This window comes from Amblyraja radiata, chromosome 7 (genome assembly GCF_010909765.2).
Source record: "Amblyraja radiata isolate CabotCenter1 chromosome 7, sAmbRad1.1.pri, whole genome shotgun sequence".
NCBI lineage: Eukaryota > Metazoa > Chordata > Chondrichthyes > Rajiformes > Rajidae > Amblyraja > Amblyraja radiata.
The window spans coordinates 76930966-76940248 of NC_045962.1; the positions used below are offsets into that span (position 1 = coordinate 76930966).

Genomic DNA, 9283 nt, shown 5'->3' on the forward strand with positions numbered 1-9283 from the left:
GAGATGTTGCTTGTCCCGCTGAGTTACTCCAGCATTTTGTGTCTACCTAATTGGTATCTTCCCTGGAATATCACAGCATAATCAGGGTATTGACTGTTGTGTTACTGGTTACTGCGAATGATGTTGACAGAATTAATATAAAGCACACAATTTATTAGGGACACGCTTGAAAATGTGCTCCATCAGTAATTCAATTATTGCAATGCTTCCTCAGCCTCGTTTACTCCTGACACTTGACTATTTAGCAAATTAAACGTTGCATGTCTAACAGTCAGCATCATAATTAAAGTCAGTTGTAAAATTCGTCAGGCCGCCATTGTCCCGATTACCCGCTTCTCTCATCAAGGCAGCGACAGTGGAGAGGTCGATGCGGCGATCGATGATGGTGCCGACCGATGGACGAGGACGGACACGTGGAAGTGAGGATGCCGCTGCCGAGGGAAGGATTGAAGGAGGATCCGGCGTGGAGGGACTGCCGTGAGGGAGGGGGAAGGACAATGGGGACCCGGCGTGGTCGGACTGCCGTGAGGGAGGGAGAAGAGCAATGATGGACCCGACAGTGGGGGACTGTCATCAGGGAGGTGGGAGGAACAATCGGGACCCGGTGTGGGGGGACCGGCGTGAGGGGGAAGAGAGGGGAGTGGGGTTAGAAAAAGGGGGAATGCCGTGTGGTGGAATTTGTAACTTTGTAAGTGCCCTTTATGTGGCAGCTATTTGCATACCTTGGGTATGCAAGCAAACAATTTCACTGTGAGTTGTCATGTGACAATAAAATATTCAATTTAATTCAAGTCGTAGAAGTTGCTTCAACGAGAGGAGTAAAATTAAGGAGAAATAAGTGGTGAAAAGGGGAGGGAGGGGGAAGAGATGTTTAAATGTGCCATGATGAACAAATGGTTATAATTTATAATGGAAGATTATAATGGAAGCATTCTACTTGAGAATCAATTGACAAGCTGTAATTACCGAAATAAAAGCATACAGAGTTTAAGCATAGGAATCAAGGGATTATCTTCCAAGAATGGGTAATCTTTTTACCCATTAATTATCACGAGGAAATACCACCCCAGGTTAATTTGGGCGGTATTAAAGAATATTAATAAAAAGTGAATTAAATAATAAGTGCGAAGAATATTTTAAAACATAAGCTTGATTTGTCATTGACTGCTTCAGTGAAAGTTGTAATTATTACAGGGGTCAGACGCAATTAATTAGAGATGTATTTTTCAGACTGGTAATCTTTAAAAGGAATAGAGTGGATGTGGAGAGGAAGTGTTTCCACAAGTGGGAGAGTCTAGGACCGGAGGTCATAGCCTCAAAATAAAAGGATGTTCCTTTAGGAGGGAGATGAGGTGGAATTTCTTTAGTCAGAGGGTGGTGAATCTATGGAATTCTTTGCCACAGAAGGCTGTGGAGGCCAAGTCAATGGATATTTTATAAAGCAGAGATAGATAGATTCTTGATTTGTATGGATGTCAGGATTATGGGGAGAAGCCCGGGGAATGGGGTTAAGATGGGAAGATAGATCAGCCAAGATTGAATGGTGGAGCAGACTTGATGAGATGAATGGCCTAATTCTGCTCCTATCACTCATGACCTTATGGAACGTGCCTCCAGTAACAGCGTTGTTTTTATTGATATATTTCATCAAAAGGAAATGCTTAACATGGAAATATTGTTGGATTCTCCTCAGATTGTTCCATGCTTTACACCTATTCACATTGTAGTCTATTTATTAGTGTTGTTAGCGGTTTATTATTGTCAGGTGTAAGAGAAAAACGTGCAAATCAGGCCATTCGGTCTGAAGAAGATTCCCGACCCAAAATGTCACCTATCCATGTTCTCCAGCGATGCTGCCTGACCCGCTCAGTTCAGTTTATTGTTGTCACGTGCACCGAGGTAGAGTGAAGAGCTTTTGTTTGCGTGCCATCCAGTTAGCGAAAAGACTATACATGATTACAATCAAGCCGTCCACTGTGTACAGATACAGGATAAAGGGTGTAACATTTAGTGCATGTAGATCAGTGCATGCTCCTTTTCGATCTGAGCGTAGCGCTGCTCAGCAGGGGTCATGGTGCGAGAGGCATAGGAAACAGGCAGCTGCCGATTGTCATAGAGCTGCAGGCAGGCGGCACCGAGGCCGAACCGAGATGCATCGCAGGTGAGGACGATTGGCCTGTTTAGGTCAAAGAACTTTAGAGTCGGGGTGCGTGCGAGCTTGGACTTCAGGGCCACGAAGGCCAACTGGTGATGCGGGAGTCAGACCCAGGCATTGTCCTTCTTGGTCAGCTCCCTCAGGGGGGCACTCAGTTCGCTGAGGTCGGGTATGAACTTCCCCAGGTAGTTGACCATGCCCAGAAAACGCTGCAGGCCGGGCACGTCGGTGGGAGCGGGCATTTCGGTGACCGCTGCCGTCTTCTGGGGGTCTGGCTTTAGACCCCCGGCCGTGAAAACGTGGCCTACGTAAGTGACTTCCTGAACGCGGAACCGACACTTCTTCGGGTTGAGTTTGAGATTGATCTCACGAGCCCTGTCCAGGACTTGGCGGAAGTGCAGGTCGTGCTCAGCGACGTCCCTCCCGTACACCAGGATGTCATCCACAATGATAGCGCACGGCAACCCGGCAAACAGCTGTTCCATGGTGCGCTGGAAAACCTCGCTTGCTGAGTTGATCCCAAAAGGCATGCGGAGAAAACGGAACCTGCCGAAAGGTGTGCTAAAGGTAGTCAGGAAGGAGGAACGTTCATCCAGAGGGATCTGCCAAAAGGAGCTCTTGGCATCTAGGACCGAGAAAACTGTGGCCGGACCGACCTGTGCAGCGACGTCCTCCACCGTCCGCATGGGGTAGTGTGGGCATTTGATAGCAAGGTTCAGGTCTTTCGGGTTGATGCAGATCCTGATCTCGCTCGCGTCCTTCTTGGCAGCGACGACCATGGTGGAGACCCACAGGGTGGGAGCGCTCACCTCCTTGAGGATGCCCGTGGCCACCATGTCACGCAGTGTGGACTCCACGCGGCCCTTCATGGCAAAAGACACACAGTGGGCCGGTCTAATTACCGGGTTGACCCCCGGGTCAACAACGATTTTGTAGGCACAGGGCAGTTTGCCCAGAATGTCATCAAAACGGTTGGGATACTCGTTCAGGAAGTCACTTACGTAGGCCACGTTTTCACGGCCGGGGGTCTAAAGCCAGACCCCCAGAAGACGGCAGCGGTCACCGAAATGCCCGCTCCCACCGACGTGCCTGGCCTGCAGCGCTTTCTGGGCATGGTCAACAGACCCCCAGAAGACAGATCGAGAAGGAGCTCCTTGCCGTGGTGTTCGCATGCTCCAAATTCAAGGACTACATTCTGGGCAGCTCCTTCACCATTGAAACTGACCACCAGCCGCTGGTCTCTATCTTGAACAAGCCTATCCATGCGGCCTCTTCCCGTTTGCAACGAATGATGCTGCAGCTCCAACGTTTCACATTCGAAATTGTGTACCGCAGGGGCAAGGAAATGTTCGTGGCCGACACATTGTCCCGTGCGCCGCTCCCTTCCGTTGCCCGCCATCCATACGAATCGTCTGACCTGATGGTAGTGAACGTTAACATTGTTCCCTCTTGGCAGATGCAGTCCCTGGTCAAACACACTGCCGCTGATCCTGCCCTGCAACAGCGTGAGGGCGTCATCCGCCGTGGCTGGCCTGACCGACGCTCTTCCCTACCGGCTGGTGCCGTGCCCTACTTCCTGGTTCGGGACGAATTGGTGCTGCACAACGGCGTGGTGGTGAAGGGTCACAAGGTCGTGGTGCCGGCCGCGCTGCGGGATCATTACTTTCAAACCGCCCACAACGGCCACCCCGGGGTGGAGGCCACTTTGTCCCAGGCCCAAGCCCAGTTTTACTGGCCTGGCATGATTCAGGACATCCGGGACAGGGTCTCCGCCTGTGCTGCCTGCAACAGTCTCCTGCCTCATCAACAGCGCCAACCTCTCATGCAGCAACCGGCTCCCGAGTTGCCGTGGATGGCTGTCGCCACTGACATATTCGAATGGCGTGGCAAACACTTCCTGGTCCTGGTGGACTCCTACTCCAGCTGGTTCGAGGTGGACCAGCTGCCGTCCCTCACGTCTGCTGCCGTCATCGGGAAGCTTCGCCGCCACTTTTCGACCTTTGGTTCCCCGGTGACTCTCCAATCCGACAACGGCAGCCAGTTTACCAGCGCGGAGTTCGGCGCCTTTGCCACCCGATGGAACATTCGCCACATCACCAGCAGCCCCGAGTACCCGCAAAGCAATGGCCTTGCGGAGCGCGCTGTCCGCAGCGCCAAGGAGCTGCTGGAACATTGTCGGCTTGCTCATTCGGACTTCTACCTTGCCCTCCTCAACCTCCGCAACATTTCCCGGGACCCCGCACTCGGTTCGCCTGCCCAGCGCCTCATGTCCCGCACCACTCGACCCCCTCTCCCGGTCTCTCAGCAATCCCTAAAGCCCGCGGTCCGCAGCCCTGCCGCTGTCAAGGAGCGCATCATCGAGAAGCAGGTCATCCAGAAGCGCTCCTTTGACAAATCATCCCGTCTCCTTCCCCGTCTGTTCCCAGGCCAGGTTGTCCGGATGAAGTCCACCTCCGGTCATCACCGGCTGGCCGTTGTCGTTGGCAATGCTGACTCTCCCCGGTCCTACCTGGTTGATTACGAGGGCACCGTGTACCGTCGGACTCGCCAGCACCTGCTACTTGTCAACGAGCCTGCTCCGCCTCCCGCAGACCCGTTTTCGCCGCCTGTCCCTTCCACTCTGCCCAAAACTCCTCCTGCCCCTGTCACTCCTCGCATGCCCCGGACACTGCCCTCTCAGCTCTCTGTGCCCCGCACACGCCAGCCTCCTTCTCCTGCCTCACCTGCAGGTGTACCTGTTTCGCCTCCCCGTTCTCCTCCTTCCCCTGGGCGCTCTTCACCCGGATCTCCCGTCTCTGTCCCTGCCCCCGTCCCTGCGGCTCCTGCGGTTGAGGGGGAAGGCGGGTTGCGCACCCGCTCTGGGCGGTTGGTCAAGCCGCCTGTCCGGTACGGAGTGTGCGATTAGTCTGTATCATGATATATTCTAACTGTTCCCTGCTTATGGTCTGATTCTAGCGTATGAGCCATGGTCGCTTTTGTTTCCAAGAGGAAGGATGTAGATCAGTGCATGCTCCTTTAACATAGTGACCTCACCACTACTAACCACTCCCCATTGTCTCTTGTATAATTGTAGCTTCCCCACCTCCAGCTCGCTCTCTAGCTCCAGTGATGACCACGGACAGCTAGGGCATAGTGTGTGTAGTGCCTATAATAAAGTTATGTAGTAAAAGACTTTGTGTGTCAAGTAAGTCCTTTTACAGTGCAAGAGTTACTCCTGTACTTTTTTGTAAACCAGCATCTGCAGTTCCAAGTGTGTCCTTTCTTTGTGTCATCTTGGTTCTCTTTCTAATCACCTTAAACACGCTCCCTCTGTTGCCCCACATTTCTGACAACAGAAACAGTTTTTCTTTATTCACTTTGTCTGGATCTTTGACAATTTTGAACATTTCTTTCAATGTTCTTTTCTCCAAGGAGAATATGCCCGTGTTTGTCATACGTGTCGCGTAAAGTAAGTGTAAAATACTTCCGGGTCCCTGAAGGGTCGCTTGCCAGGGATCGCCGGAGAAGGGCTCCGACCGCCGGCCTGCGGCCTATAACATCCTGAAGCCGCGGTCTCCGGTAAGTAAGTGGCCGATTCGGGAACTCCAAGCCACGGAGTGTTGTCGATCTGTCCCAACGTCGGAGATTCGATCATCCCGACCAGAGGGCTTGTACATCGGGCCCTCCGTAGTGTGTGAAGGCCCCCAACCATGGGTGAACAAAGGAGGAAGACTGACTGAACTTTATTGCCTTCCATCACAGTGAAGAATGCTGTGGTGGATGTTTATGTTAAATTCTATTGTGTTCTTTTTAATTGCCTGGCTGCATGGCAACTCATTTCACTGTACCTTAAATGGTGCATGTGACAAATAAATGTGAACCTTGAACCTTGAACATTATGTTTCAATATTGTTGCAACAATTGAATAATTATAAAGATTCACAAAGTAAATTCTATATAAGGAAGATGAGAGCCCGTGGTATCAAAGGGCAGATACTAGCATGAATAGCAGGCTGGCTGGAATACAGAAGGCAAGGAGTGGCATTAAAGGGGGCTTTTTCTGGTTGGCTGCTAGTGACTAGCGGAGTTCCGCAGGGCTCGTTGCTGGGGCCGCTGCTCTTCACGTTGTATATTAATGATTTGGATGAGGGAATTGAAGGCTTTGTGGCCAGGTTTGCGGATGATACGAAAAGGGTAGGTAGAATAGCGAAAGCAGGGACTCTGCAGAAGGACTTGGACAGGTTGGGAGAGTGGGCAGAGAAGTGGCAGATGGAATATTCTGCAATAAAGTACAGTCATGCATTTTGGTAGTAGGAATAAAGGCATGGACTATTTTCTAAATGGGGAGATAATCCAGAAATCAGAGGTGCAAAGGGACTTGGGAGTGCTGGTGCAGGATTCCCAAAAAGATAATCTGCAAGTTGAATCGGCAGTAAAGAAGGCGAACTCAATGCTAGCATTTTTTATTAAAGGGTTAGAATACGACAACAGGGATGTAATGTTGAGGCTCTATAAGGTGCTGGTCAGGCCGCATTTGGAGTAGTGTGAGTAATTTTACTTCGGAGTCACGTGAGTGACTACGTGAAGAACCCGCTCAGTGCGCAGGCGCGGCATTACGCCAGCAGTGCAACAGCGGGAGCTAGGCACTCCCGCAACAGATGAAACGGACCGTCAGGTGAGTATCCTGAGGTCGGGTTTCTTTTACAGGGGAGCCCCTTTTTCTGCTTGTGTTTTACAGGCAGAGAAAAAGGCTCTGGAACAAAACTGTCCCCCGTTCAAGGAGGAACGTTTCCCGTCGGGGGGAAGGGGGGCAGCAACAGGCGGTAGGAGCGACCCGGTGTTCCTCTATTCCCCGACACCGTGCCGAGCCCAGCCCGCTAGCGGGCTGGATGTATAGCCACCCGAAGAGGCATCCGGCAGGTGTTCCCGATTTGGGACGGGACGTCTCTCCACCCGCACGGGGGGAGAGAGAGCCGCCTGAGCCGCTGGAGCGGCTCTCGGTGCAGGTGCCTGCGAGACGCGCTGCTTGAGGGGCGCTCTCGCTACTACAAGGCACAAAAGCTCCAGAAGAAGGCGGTAGGAACATTTAACCGGGCGTTCCGCTATCCCCACACCGCGCCGAAGCCAGTCCCGCTAGTGCCTGAGCTGCGGGCTGGATGTTCAGCCATCCGAAGAGGCATCCGGCCGGTGGCTTCCGACTTGTCGGAGGGGACGTCTCTCCACCCGCAGGGAGAGAGACAGCCGCCTGAGCCGCTGGAGCGGCTCCTGGAGCAGGAGCTCCTGCGAGACACGCTTCGTGAGGGGCAGTCTCGTTGGAGGGTTCAGGCATACCCTCCACAGTGCCTAGGCACTGCCCATCGCTTCCTCCTTAGTGTGGTTAGCTTTGGGGTGACCAGTGGCTGGGCTGGTCATGAAGAGGGGTCACTGGCTGAACAATATCGGGAATATGCTTGAGGTACAGGATCAGGAAGAGCTGCTGGGTGTGGCTGCTATGTGGCTCCACCACTAGCGAGATGGCTTTTCAGTCTCAACTGATGGCCAGCTTACTACCTGTCTTTTCCAAAAAACCTCTCCAAGACAGGTAGCCATGAGGCGTTGGTTTTATCACGCCTCCCCTAAATTGCATTTACTCAAAGTGCCCGCCATTATTGGGGGATACATTGAGCAGCGCGTTTAACCTAAATATTTTAAAAATGCATTTGGTACCCTGACGTCGGCTATCATGTCCACCTGCTCATTCCAGAAGGGCAGGGTAGTATGGCAAAACACCTGACCCTACTGTTCAACGGTATACCTCATAACTTCTGAAATGAACTCACAAACCTGCCCTCAATCTATGAAATTAACAGGTCTATGAGAACGCCGACCTCATAAGCACAGATCCTGCTACCTGGCACTTACCAAACCAGTCCTAAAAAACTGGACGAAGTGTTCAAACTATTCGGCACAAGAGGGCAGAGTCTGGAATGAGCACCACACTAAACCAGACAGCAGTACCTCTACGTGTCCACCAGGGGCGTCTTCCTCATGGTACTGGTGAAAGCTCGGGGCCTGCATGCCAAACCTGTAGCATTTTAGGCCACGGCCCAGAGCAGGCCCCAGGGGAAAATGTGCCACCCCCCAACAAACATCGTCCCTACAAGAACAAGGAACCAGAAACCGAAGAAAACAACAATGAAGACAGATAAGTATGGTTCCTACCATCACATAAAGGTTAAGGGTTGTACTAACAAGGGGTGGATGAATCACGCCTGGTTAGGAAGCTATCACTCTTGGTAGTTATATACCAAAAAATAAATTCAAGGGGAATAGAATTAATATCTTGCCACCAATTCAGCAAGCACCCCAAGTGGTCTACCCTCCCACGATGGTGAATGTCGCACCATCGTTGATAAACCACTTGAGTATTTCACCAGGTATACCCATTCATGGGATTTGTAACTACTACCATGGATCCAAGGATACTTTATGGTAGACATCGACCTTGAAGATGCACACTATTCAGTACCTTCTCATATAAGTTTCGGATATACCGCAATTACCTGGATGGAGTAACCATGATGAGCGTTGCGGCATTTAAGTCAAAGTTATCCAGAATCAACTAGCCCTGACACTTAGAAACATTCCGTCATGGCATGTCTATATATTAACGACAAACTATCCTTGGATACAGCTTTAGCTGCATCGCTTCTCGGCCTTTTGGCTAAGATCAAGTGTAGTATCTGTTCTTATCAGTTTAATAATCTGATACGTCCCTTATCTAGGGACCATATATTAAATTGAATTTTGGAACAGGGAGATGGAATAGGGGCTTGCTCCGTCCACTCCACGCATCGACCCAGTATTGCAGTGCCTCTGGGAACGGTGCACAAAATATATATCCAGATATTTACATTGACCATCCACAACGTTGTTATCTGGTATTCATTAAGACTATCAGTCATGGTGCATTAACCACCAATCAACTACGTGGCAAAGTAATTGGGATATAGCAGCATTACCAGCTACTGAACTTTGTACCTTTCCTATGAGCTGAGATACTAGTGTTCAAAACTATCTCCATACCTGTAATATGGGGGCAAATGGATTAATCTGTAGTGTTATCATGGAATTTATCGGCAGGAAGGATTATGGTTGTACACTTCCACC

General features: G+C 51.0%; 1 non-coding gene across 1 annotated transcript; it reads left to right on the forward strand.

Annotated features, from left to right (window-relative positions):
* The first annotated feature begins 8817 nt into the window (after positions 1-8817).
* On the forward strand, positions 8818-9009 carry LOC116975680. Its single transcript, XR_004412692.1, has one exon. It is a non-coding gene; the product is annotated as a U2 spliceosomal RNA (small nuclear RNA).
* Positions 9010-9283: the final 274 nt, after the last annotated feature.